Consider the following 12,389-nt stretch of genomic DNA (forward strand, 5'->3'; position numbering starts at 1 on the left):
TGTACGTACCTAATATTATCTGATGCCAGGAATTTCATCTAATATGCCCCGAGGTAGATGCATACCACACCCAGAGAGGTGTTCCGGTAGGTGTGCCCCAGAGTCCGCAGGCTCCGAGCCCCGGGCGCCGGCAGGGGGAGTGCGAGAGCCACCGGGTACCCTCAGCGGGGCGGGTACAGGGCCGGGAGGGGCGCTCGGATAACTTTTTGGTTGGTTGCCGCAGGGTGCCCGATCGCCCAGGCCCCTTTTAAACTTGGTCTCTCCACCGCCCTCTCTTTTCGGCCACGGCGCGCGACTCGGTAAGTACCTTACGGCCCGCTCAACGCCGAAACAGGCCACGTGGGGGGGGGGGGGTTTCTCTGGTGGCACTTACTAGACTCTTCCCTCCTTGTCCCCGTGCTCGCCCCGTCCGGGTGTCCGTGACCCCGGTTCGGCCTCAGCTAGGCTCCCCATGGGAAAGGCCCCCCGATCCCGGGGAAGGAGCCCCCGGCGGGGGCCACCACCTCTTAGGTGGGCACGTCCTCGGGGATCCGGGGACCCTAGTCCCCGAGAAGCACCCTCGCGGCGCCTAAACACCCCCCAGTCCTGCCTGTGGCCCCGATGCTCAAGGGTTCCAGGCCACAGAAGCTTCAACCTCCTATTTCAACGAAAAGAGAACTATCGGAGAACGCAGCTGGGGGCCGGGAAGCTGAGCCGGCTGGGTGTCCGCGTTGCCGCCGCACTCGGGACTCCAGCCTGCCGGCCCTTGGCAATGACTCCCGACATTGCCAGTTTGGAGAGTGAGCGAGATCGTGGATCTGAGCGCTTGCGGTTTCCGTGCAGAGCAGCGTGCTTACAGTGCCAGCCACAAACCGAGGGGACTCCCCACGCGCAGCCGCTCACTACAAACGCCTTTGCGTTGCCACTTTGCAAGGTAGTTGGGCTTTTCCAAAGGTCTGGGATGAGTCTTGCCAAACCTGATAACTGCTGTGAGCCCTCATCAAGGAGCCTGCAATGCTCTCCCCCAAAGTCATGGTTTTCTCTACTGGGGGAAAAAATCTGAACCATTGGGGTTCTGATTTGTGTCCACTAAGACATTGGCACACCTTGCTGTAGAAAGGGTTAGTCTCCGAATTTTGTAGAGATCTAAATTTAGAGTTGAATGAAGAACTCGTTGTAGATATCCTAGGTATCACTTAGGAATCTCCCCTTGAAATATGAGGCTTGTGAGGTTCACATGTTTGCCCTAGAGTTATGAAAGGCTTTAGCACTTATTAGAAAATAATTCAATTTTACTGATTAGGAAACCCAGTGGGACATCCATTTTATCATGCTTTTAGAGGGGTAGTTTTGCAAGCTGTGCTGTAGGGACCCTTTTGCGGCCATATATATGAGCCCATAGCACATGGCCAGGGTTCCCTGCCCAGCATCCCCCCCATCTGTGACTAGCACTGCCACACCAGCAAATACAGTGGTCAGGCTTTGTTTTACAATTGCTTTATGTATTGGGGCTTCCTCTTGAGCCAAACTGTTTCAACATTTCCATCTGAGACAGAAACATGGGCCAAAGAGCCAGGCAGCATGACAAGGAAGCAGCAGCTTGAGCTAGTATCTATTTAAGGATCGTGGAAACTGAACAGGAGCTGGAGACTGTTCTCAACTTGCTAGCTCTCTGCTTCTGCGTAAACAAGTCCCAGGCTTCCTTTGGTTTTTAAATCTGTTTGGAGTTTGTTTCAATGTTTCCTAGGTACAAACTGTTGCCAGTAGTATTTACCTTTTTTCTAAAATTGCTACTATTCCAGGCTAATGTAACAAAGAGATCAAGCTGTCACTGACATGAATTCTGTGGAATCCCAGAGGATAGGAACTTCACTGTTGATTTTACTCCTGGCTGAATGTTACCAAGGAGGTTCCCAGTGTGAGGAAATTTTGGAGAATATCACCTTTTTACAGAAGTTCTATTCAAAGGAAGCTTTTTCTTCATCAAATGTAGCTAGTAGATAACTACAATTAAAGACACTCTACAAAACAAAAAGCCCCAACCCATAAAAAGGGACATGATATTCCTAATGTTGTTCTTCTCACTTTTCTCCCAGGCTCAGTCCAGTTCAAGATGTTGACAAACTTCAGGTATGGACCAAATGGAGAGAATTTGGCTTGAGTTATTAAATGCTGAATGGAATTCTTGGCCAAGGATGAGAACCCTAATCTGATTAGATATGCTTCTCTGATGGGTTAAAGGATTTACCTGAGGCCAACAAAATAGGACTTGGTTACGGTTACATGATCACATCCCTTCTCCCTGCTGAAAGTATGTTTTAATTAGAAAGGGGGAAAGCCTCTAGTATATAGGTAATACTTTATTATGCCAAGAAATGTTATTTTTTTAAGTGGATTTTTAAGTATTTGACATTTAATCTTTGAAAGTATCTTTTCCAGTGGTGGCCATTTTGCATTTGAGTCTTCCAAAAGGTTGAGGTAGATTGTTAGCTTTAGTAAAATAGGGTTTGAGTTAAGCATGCACTTTTATATCAGAACATTGCTGACTGGACAACGTATAGTATGTTGGGGAGTTCTATTTATTTACTTGAAAATTTTTCTAAACATGGTGTAGAAACCACTGGTTATTTCTTACTAGCACATTTAGTACTTGTTGCTCTAACTACCTGCTGTGATACTTCTTTTACAGGGCTGCTGGCCTGAAGGAAGCTTTTCACGTAGATAACGTGTATTTGCACATGTGGTAATATATGTGTGTATATATAATGTTTTTCCTTCCTTTGTCCATTTCATGGTAGTAGCAGAGGTGAATTTTGAGCAGGTGCCAAATAGCTTTAAGAACATCTACCTGCAGGCACCTGGGTGGCTCAGTGGGTTAAGCCTCTGCCTTCGGCTCAGGTCATGATCTCAGGGTCCTGGGATTGAGTCCCACATCGGGCTCTCTACTTAGCAGGGAGCCTGCTTCCTCCTCTCTCTCTCTCTCTGCCTGCCTCTCTGCCTACTTGTGATCTCGCTCTGTCAAATAAATAAATAAAATCTTTTAAAAAAAAAAAAATCTACCTGCCCCATAGAGAATTTTATAGAATATAGTTCCATTTCTACCAGCAAGTATCCCCAGCCTAAAGCTTGACACCACTATCTTGACAAGTTTGTCAGTTGTGCTTTATAATTTGCAAAGCTTATTTTTAAATCTCATTCTTTTGACAGTCCTGAAGATACATTTCAAAGCAGCCTCTTAAAAACTTGGTTTTAGGGCCACCTGGGTGGTTCAGTGGGTTAAAGCCTCTGCCTTCGGCTCAGGTCACAATCTCAAGGTCCTGGGATTGAGCCCCACATTGGGCTTTCTGCTCAGCAGGGAGTCTGCTTCTTCCTCTCTCTCTCTCTCTCTCTCTGCCTGCCTCTCTGCCTACTTGTGATCTCTGTCTATCAAGTAAATAAATAAAATCTTAAAAAAAATACTTAGTTTTATATGCTTATAAATTTTTCCATAATAGATCATTTTAATGATTACATTTGATCCTTTTGACAGGAGACATGGTTTCTTAAGGATCAGCGAGGGGATGGTTGCAAAGGAGCATGAGGGAGTTTTGAGGAAATGTTTTATATCTTGTTCATGGTGGTGATTACATTTGTCAAATTTTGGGGTGAGTTGCTAAATGTAAATTACACATCAATAAATGTGACTTTAGAAACTTCTCTGGCATCTAAATGACCTTCCCAATGAAATCTATGGCAAAGCAGTTTTGGATCAGTGTTGAATGATTTCCTGAGGGGTTAAAAATGGCAAAACATCAAAATCATTTTGGGGATATAGTCACGTAAGTAACTCGTGCACACAATAAATATCCAAGTAAAATGGAACCAAAAGGTTTATGTTGGCTTACTCATCGAGGATATAAAATTTCTCTATTGGTATTCCAAGCAACAACACATACTCTGGTCTTGACAGCTGCATTTTAAGTCAGCTGCCAGGCACTTTGCCCTCAGTCTCGACAGTCCATTCTAGTGGGCCACATGGTGACAGAACACATGAGTGTGGAATTTCTGTTACCTTTCTATGCCCTATAACTGGGTTGGCACTGCTTTGGGTTCCTCGTAGCTTTGTTTTCCCTATCACCAGTTTCCGCGTCCCAAGAAAATTTAAAATGTCTTCAACCGACGCCAGCCAGGGAGTTGGAGCAATGAGGTGAGGTTTTAGCTGCTGAGTAACTGGGCTTGGGTTGATTTCAAAGCTTGATGCATCAGCCACATGGTTTCCTCCTGAAAAAAAAAATCAGCCTGAACTCAGGATATTCAAGGATGCTTTCGCAAGGAAATGGACCAAGTTTGGTTGTGAGTCATTGTTCTCTACTATAGGTAATAAGTAGGTCTAACCACAGAGCCTGTTGAGCCCTGCCCTGTGACCATGTGTTCTGATGGCTGCATGATGCCATCTTGCCGCAGGCACAATCAACCCCCTTCAGATGCCTCTGTGCTTCCGGGATGGATATGTACCCTGGTCCATCTCCCCCAATCCCCTTCCCTCTACAACGGCAATACTATTGCCTGATTCCTTAGTTAAATTAAGTCCAGCAAATGCCAAAGATGGGATTAGGAGTTGGAGCCTGCCCCACAGTCCCGCAGTGTAAGCTTGCCCTCCTGGGCATAGCACATGCCCGCATGCTGAGCAGAGCTAAAGCGAGACTGGGATGATGCCAATAGGACTACTTGTCATTTTGTGCCCAGGTGCCCTGAGAAGTGAAGCAGATCTGGAGTTGAATGAAATGTTTCCAAAGAGGGTTTATTAATTCTGATTGAGGAGGTTGGGCTTAAAGAGAATCTTTATGACTATAAAAGAAAATGTGACTGCAATGTGACTTTATGCTAATGGTTATGATTGCATTGAAAATGTAAAATCTTAACTCCAGTCACTATCTTCCCCAGATGTGACTTGCCCAGTATCATGGTTATGCTCTTGCTCATGTTGGTTCAGGTAGATTGAGTCACATAATTAGAGGTCAAGAATGGGCATATCCCATTTTTGACAGAGGTACTCTACAGTATTAAGTCCTGACTACAAGTAGTTTATGGTTCTTAAAAAGCAAGCGAAACTCTGTAGTTCAAGTGACTATTCCAAGCTAAAATAAGTATTTTTTAAAAAGATTTTATTTTTTTTAATAGAGACAGCAAGAGAGGGAACATAAGCAGGGGGAGTGGGAGAGGGAGAAGCCCGAGCCAAAGGCAGACACTTAACAACTAAGCCACCCACAATTAATGGCTGAGCCAGCCCTTAAAATAAGTATTTTTGAGGTTTCTAAAGCCTTAAAATTTCATAATTTGGCAAATATTCACTGTGTTTGTTTCTCTTGTGTGTTAAGTCCTGTGATAGACAACTCCTCCCTGTACAGCACTTGCATGGTGTGACTTACACACATCACTATGTAAGATGAAGCCAGGGACAGAATATGCCCCCATCAACTTCTGTTAGAAGGAGTAACTTCACTTAGTATCTGAGTCAGTACATGAAAGATCCAGTTGTTAGGACAAACTCTGAAGAGACTATTTTTACACACACACACACACACACACACACACACACACACACACACACCATCACTACTGCATTCCCAGAATGATTTAGGGCTTCTAACAAACAGTAAACAATACAATAATTAGAAGAGGGGATAAAAGCTCAGCAAGAGGAGAGCAGGATTATAAAACCAAGCCATTAGACCTCGTGCATTAGGCTCTTGCCAATTTGGCTCTGAGCTTCCTGGGAGCTGACAAAAAGAGCCTGTTGGTAAATTTGTCATTAGGCCCTTGAATATGAATTTAAAATGGAAAAGAAGGAGGAAGTGGGATCATTTGCATTCTCAGCGCTCTGGAACCTAAGTGGAAAGAAGTTTTTTTCCCCTTCATGATCTCAAGCACCTTGAAGGAAGAAGTAGTACAGAAAAGGTGTCCATATGACTAAACAAGGATCTAGAGATCATGGAAACTGATGGACTTGACGCAGAATAGTGAGGTTGGTCTGCCAGTTACCCCAGCTCATTATCAAGGCAAAGGGATAACACCTCTTGAGAAAAAAGCCATGCTGAGATTGTGTAAACAAACACCAGATACGTGTTTGAAAGGCTTATTTTCATTTTGCACTCAAAGTTGTCTTTCCAAAATTTACCGCATATTCATGAACTGAAGAGTTCTGATTCCAATATTATATTATCACAATCTGGGACTATGCAACCATGACTAGAGGGCCCCCAAGTGGAGCTTATCTACACTGCAAGGGGCCAATTTCTTGTACTCTCCACCACTGCCATCTGCATTTCCAGAGGGACAGCGCCACATCAATCTGTTGCAGAGATAAAGTCCAGTCGAATCAGTTTGATCTATGTCATAATGATTTGTTTCTAGGAGCAGAGCCTAATACCATTGATTTTCCCTTGGACAAATGCCCTAGCATGTTACCTCCATGCAGAATAGAGCACACTGTATCATTTACAGACCTTCTCCGGTAGAGAAATATGTGCAACTTTGGGAATCATCACAGGGTCAAACTGCACTCCTAAACACAGTAGGCACTGACCACAAGTCACTGGAGCACTTGAATGACCACAAGTCACTGGAACACTTGAAACCTGGCTACTCCAAACCAACATGCACTGAGGTGTAAAAAATACCAGCTTTGAAAGAATTAATATAAACAAAGAATGGAAATACCTCAATTTTATACTGACTATATATTAGATAATATTTTGGATACTGGGTTAAAAGAAATATGAAAGTTATATAAATGCAATTTGCATCATATTTCTGTTGGTCAGTACTAATCTAAAACAAGAAACAGAATATTCATGGAAACAGGCAGATAGTGGTTCCAATCCATAGAGAGAAAGGTGTTGCCATCCTACTATAGGACCTGAAGGAGAAGCAAGAGTAAAATTAGATTAGCACTCACAATACAGCATTCCCACGTAAACAGCTCTTCTTTTCAGGATGCTTAGAAGATCTGACATAAATTCTACCCTCAAGCAGCTAGCACTTCTGGGGATTGTAAATAAAAGGTTTCAGGGGGTACCTGGGTGGCTCAGTCATTGGGCATCTGCCTCTAGCTCAGGTCATGATCCCAGGGTCCTTGGATCCAGCCCCACATCAGGCTCCCTGCTCAGCAGGAAGCTTGCTTCTCCCTCTCCCACTCTCCCTGCTTGTGTTCCCTCTCGCTGTGTATCTCTGTGTCAAATAAATAAATAAAATCTTTCTTTAAAAATAAATAAATACAAATAAAATAAAAGGCTTCAGGATGTATTTATTAAACACTTTTGTTTTAATACTATGTGCAAGTACTTGTGTGTTCATTAGAAGAATCAGGGACCAAAGGACTGGGTATTGCTACATCTCATCAAAATACAGCCTTCTTAGTGAAGAATCCATATGAAAAACAGTTCTGATTTACTGACCTAGTTAGTTTGGGGTGTATGTGTGTGTGTCTGTAGTAATCTGTCTTTCACATTCAATGGAAGGTAAAGACTGGGGAGGTGGCACCATAAGTATTACCAGAACTTACATAAAACACAATTTTTAAAAACTACCTTATGTTAAGCAAAATGTTCCACAACATTCTTCCTTTCCCTCTTTTCACTTAGGTCTAAAAAGCAGGTCCATGTAAAATCCCCTTTTGTAGTTTCCTTACTACTAATAATGACTTTTTATCATTTTGTCTTTTTAAAAAATTCTTTATTTAAATTCAATTTGGTTAACATATAGTGTATTATTAGTTCCAGAGGTAGAGTTTAGTGATTCACCAGTTGCATATAACACTGCGTACCCATTACATCAAGTGCTCTCCTTAGTGTCCATCACCCAGTTACCCCATATCCTCTCCAGCAACCCTATTTGTTCCTTATAGTTAAGAGACTCTTATGATTTGCCTCCCTCCTGGCTTTTATCTTATTTTTCTTTCCCTTCCCCTATGTTCATCCGTTTCTTAAATTCCACATATGAGTGAAATCGCATGGTATATGTCATTCTCTGACTGACTTATTTTGCTTAACAGAATGCCATCTAGTTCCAGCCACATGGTTGCAAATGGCAAGATTTCATTCTCTATGATGGCTGAGTAATACTCCCATACTCCCTGAATTGTTAATTTTAGCCATTCTGACAGGTGTTAGGTGTTATCTCATTGTGGTTTTCATTTGTGTTTCCTGATGCCAAGTGATGTTGAGCATTTTTTCATTTGTCTGTTGGCCATCTGGATCTTCTTTGAAGAAATGTCTGTTCATATCTTCTCCCCATTTCTTGACTGGATTTTTTGTTTTGTTTTTTTGGGTGTTGAGTTTGATAATTTCTTTAAAGATCTTGGATACTAGCCCTTTATCTGATAAGACATTTGCAAATATCTTCTCCCATTCTGTTGGTTGCCTTTTAGTTTTGTTGACTGTTTCCTTTGTCATGCAAAGGCTCTTTTTCTTCGTGAAGCCACAGTAGATCATTTTTGCTTTTGTTTCTCTTGCCTTTGGAGACATATCTAGCAAGAAACTGCTGAGGCCAAGGTCACAGAGGTTGCTGCCTATGTTCTCTAGGATTTTGAGGGATTCCTGTCTCACATTTAGGGCTTTCATCCTTTTTGAGTTTATTTTTGTGTATGGTGTAAAAAAATGGTTTGGTATCATTGTTCTGCATGTGGCTGTCCAATTTCCCCAACACCATTTGTTGAAGAGACTTTTTCCATTGGACATTCTTTCCTGCTTTGTCGAAGATTAGTTGACCATAGAGTTGAGGTTTATCATTTTGTCTTTGAACAGTAAGTGGTGGATTTTTCCCTTAGTTTTCACATTTCTCTTAAGCAGTGATTCTTTAGAGGGGATGGGGTATTGGAGGCTATTTTGCTGTCCTTGAGGGACCTTTGTATTCTCTGAACACACTGGATTCTCACAGTTGGGTGGGTGAGGGGTGTTACTGGCCTCTTGAGAGCAGAGGTCAGGGATACTGCAAAATACCCCCAATCCAAAGGCACAGTGCACCCCCACCCCCACTCCAAAGGCTTATCTAACCCAAAATGCTAGTAGTGCGGAGAGTTAGAAACTCTGTTTTAGAAAATGCCATTCCCAACAATGCCCACCTTGAAGGTGGTACGGAATATGACCAGGCCAGTCCCAAACCGTGACTTACCCACACACAGGCTTTGAGGCCTGCAGAGGCTTATTCACTAGCTTCGTTGTTTTCTCTTCCATGTGAACTTATCTATCACAGCACTTACAAAATAGTAGTTCATTATTATCTTAAGCTTGGAGCTGTATGTAATGGATTTTATTCTAAGCCTCTCAAAATTCTAGTTTTAACATTGATTATAAGTGGCCAGAAACTCAAAATTTGCTCATCACAAACTTGTGACTTGCTTTTTCTTTTTTCTTCCTTTCTTCTTTTTTAAAGATTCATTTATTTTAAAGAGAGAAAGAGTATGTATGCGGGGAGCGGTGTGACACGGGCAGATAGAGAAAGTTTTAAGCAGACTCTCTGCTGAGCCCAGAGGCTGACACAGGGCTCAAACATACAACCCATGAGACCACGGCCTGAACCGAAACCAAGAGTAAGATGTCCAACAAACTTCATTACCCAGGTGCCCCAAATTTGTGGTTTTCTTTTTTTTTTTTTCCTTTTTAATTTTTTATTTTTTTTTCAGCATAACAGTATTCATTATTTTTGCACCACACCCAGTGCTCCATGCAATCCGTGCCCTCTACAATACCCACCACCTGGTGCCCCCAACCTCCCACCCCCCACACCTTCAAAATTCTCAGATCGTTTTTCAGAGTCCATAGTCTCTCATGGTTCACCTCCCCTTCCAATTTCCCTCAACTCCCTTCTCCTCTCCATCTCCCCTTGTCCTCCATGCTATTTGTTATGCTCCACAAATAAGTGAAACCATATGATAATTGACTCTCTCTGCTTGACTTATTTCACTCAGCATAATCTCTTCCAGTCCCGTCCATGTTTCTACAAAACTTGGGTATTCATCCTTTCTTTTTTTTCTTTTTTTTTTTTTTTTTTACAGCTTTATAAGCATATATTTTTATCACCAGGGGTACAGGTCTGCGAATCGCCAGGTTTACACACTTCACAGCACTCACCATAGCACATACCCTCCCCAATATCCATAACCCCACCCCCCTCTCCCAACCCCCTCCCCCCATCAACCCTCAGTTTGTTTTGTGAGATTAAGAGTCACTTATGGTTTGTCTCCCTCCCAATCCCATCTTGTTTCATTTACTCTTCTCCTACCCCCTCAACTCCCCATGTAGCATCTCCTCTCCCTCATATCAGGGAGATCATACAAATTTGTGGTTTTCTTAACCAGAGTTGGTCAGACTGCAAGCCTTCACTTGATCACTGAGACAGAACTTGCCCAAGTCTATCAGATCCCTAACCAAGCCTTAGGATGCATAAATCACCCCAAAATGGTCAAAATTTTCTACTTCTGCGAGAAATAACTCAAGACTTCTTGAGGAGCCCTTAACATGTCAAAAGAACATTCTCGATTCACCTGTAAAACAAAAACCCATATCCAAGGAATTGATATCAAACATCACTGACCCTGCTCCACCCTCTCTAATTTTAACCTTGACCAAAATATTCTGTCTAATGTTAGAACCCAGAGAACAAAAAAACCTGAAACCATTGAATTACTCTCCTGCCAAAAGTGAAGCAAGATCCTTTAAGTTGTCTGGGGTAGAGTCTGGGTTCAGTTGATGAGCCTCTGCTATAAGCCAGAGCCCTTTCAAATTACCTGTCACTGCAAAGACATATTCAACGCAGTTGCTGTGAGATGGAACAGCAGAACGAGGCTCCCAGTAGCAATGTGGGGCTAAGGCTGCGAACACTCCATGCGAGATGGGGCCGGGGTTACTGGAGCTCTGAGCAGTCAGAGGTGCTGCCTACCTATCAGATTCAAGTGCCCTCCTTTGCTGACTTCGGAGAACAGCCATTTGTAATCTGATACTTTCTCACATAAAAGAAACACAGCACGTGCCCTGTGGCTACAGACAGTACCGAAATGAAGACCAACATGCCAAACCGCTGAGTCCGCAGGGCCAGTATGACAAGGACAAGATGGATGAGGTCCATGAGGTAGTTCAGGGAGCACTGCACATGGTTCGCAGCCCCTCCCTCTGCCTCTGGAACGTTCTCCTAAAGAAGCTGGGTCATGGTCAGGTCAAAGGACCAGAGACCTACAGGGCAGCAGTGTTGGTCTAGAATAAGTATAAATAGGTATCAGAGACCTTGGTGAGAATTTCAGCTCTGGCACCGAATGGCATTGTCAAGTTGGGTAAATGAAGCTTTCTGGGGCTCAGTTTCCACGTGTGTGAAATGGGAATATTTAGAGAACTACCTTGGGGCACCTGGGTGGCTCAGTGGGTTAAAGCCTCTGCCTTTGGCTCAGGTCATGATTCCAGAGTCCTGGGATCCAGCTCTCTGCTCAGTGAGGAGCTTGCTTCCTCCTCTCTCTCTCTGCCTGCTTCTCTGCCTACTTGTAATCTCTCTCTCTCTGTAAAATAAATAAATAAAATCTTCAGAGCACTACCTCACTGGAGGATTAGATGAGACAGTGTTGTGAAGTGTGTAGCATCATGCCTGGCCCTCTGTGCATGGTAGTTACTGTCATAATTTGTGGTATTATAAGTTTATTAAGTATTTTGTTGAGTTACCATCACCACAGCATTACTACCTAGCAATATAACTTCATTCAGGGTGTATTTTTGCCTCTGCTCCAAAAATGTTTAGGACAGAGAGCAGTATCTTGAGCTTCTGATCTGGTTCCAATTCCAGACTCTCTGTTTTTGCTCCCGGTTTAGCACAGCAGGAATTAGCCTCCTCTCTCCCTGTATCCCCCTCCCCACACTTTCGGCCACATAAGGAGGCTCTGTTTATTTCAGAAGACAGAATTACTTCTATATTGAAGGCATAAAGAGGTACAGCTCTTAGATTAAAAAAAATACTTGTGTATCTTAGAGAAAGAGCATGAGAAATAGGGGCTGAGGGACAGGGAGACAAAATCTCAAGCAGACGCTGCGCTGAGTGTGGAGTCCAGTGTGGGGCTCGATCCCAGGATGCTGAGATCATGACCTCACTGGAAACCAAGAGTCAGATGTTCAACTGACTGCACCACCCATGCACCCCTAAAGTTCTTAGATTTTAAAAGGCAAAGTAACTTTTGGGCAATGTTGTTGCCCAAAGTCTTGTTGTCATCAGAGTTCTATCACTTAGGTTCCCTCAAAATGGAAACAATTATTTACTGAGCCAATGCCCAAGATGAGCCTGGCCTGGGGATGCCTGGTGGAATGCCAAGGCAGGCCACTGGCCACCCGTCCTGAGGAGAGGACCAGTCACCACCACCACCAGACATGACCATGCTGACCATGTCAACACAAGAT

At 43.4% G+C, this 12,389-nt stretch overlaps 1 long non-coding RNA gene and 1 other non-coding gene across 2 annotated transcripts; both read left to right on the forward strand.

Moving 5' to 3' along the window:
- Window positions 1-191: 191 nt before the first annotated feature.
- LOC125080422 (uncharacterized) lies at window positions 192-2,808 on the forward strand. Its single transcript, XR_007121375.1, has 3 exons — window positions 192-299; window positions 2,076-2,109; window positions 2,669-2,808. It is a non-coding gene; the product is annotated as an uncharacterized LOC125080422 (long non-coding RNA).
- LOC125081552 (small nucleolar RNA SNORD93) lies at window positions 2,166-2,236 on the forward strand. The gene has a single exon (XR_007121748.1). It is a non-coding gene; the product is annotated as a small nucleolar RNA SNORD93 (small nucleolar RNA).
- Window positions 2,809-12,389: the final 9,581 nt, after the last annotated feature.

The sequence above is a fragment of the Lutra lutra genome, chromosome 11 (assembly GCF_902655055.1).
Source record: "Lutra lutra chromosome 11, mLutLut1.2, whole genome shotgun sequence".
Taxonomy (NCBI): domain Eukaryota; kingdom Metazoa; phylum Chordata; class Mammalia; order Carnivora; family Mustelidae; genus Lutra; species Lutra lutra.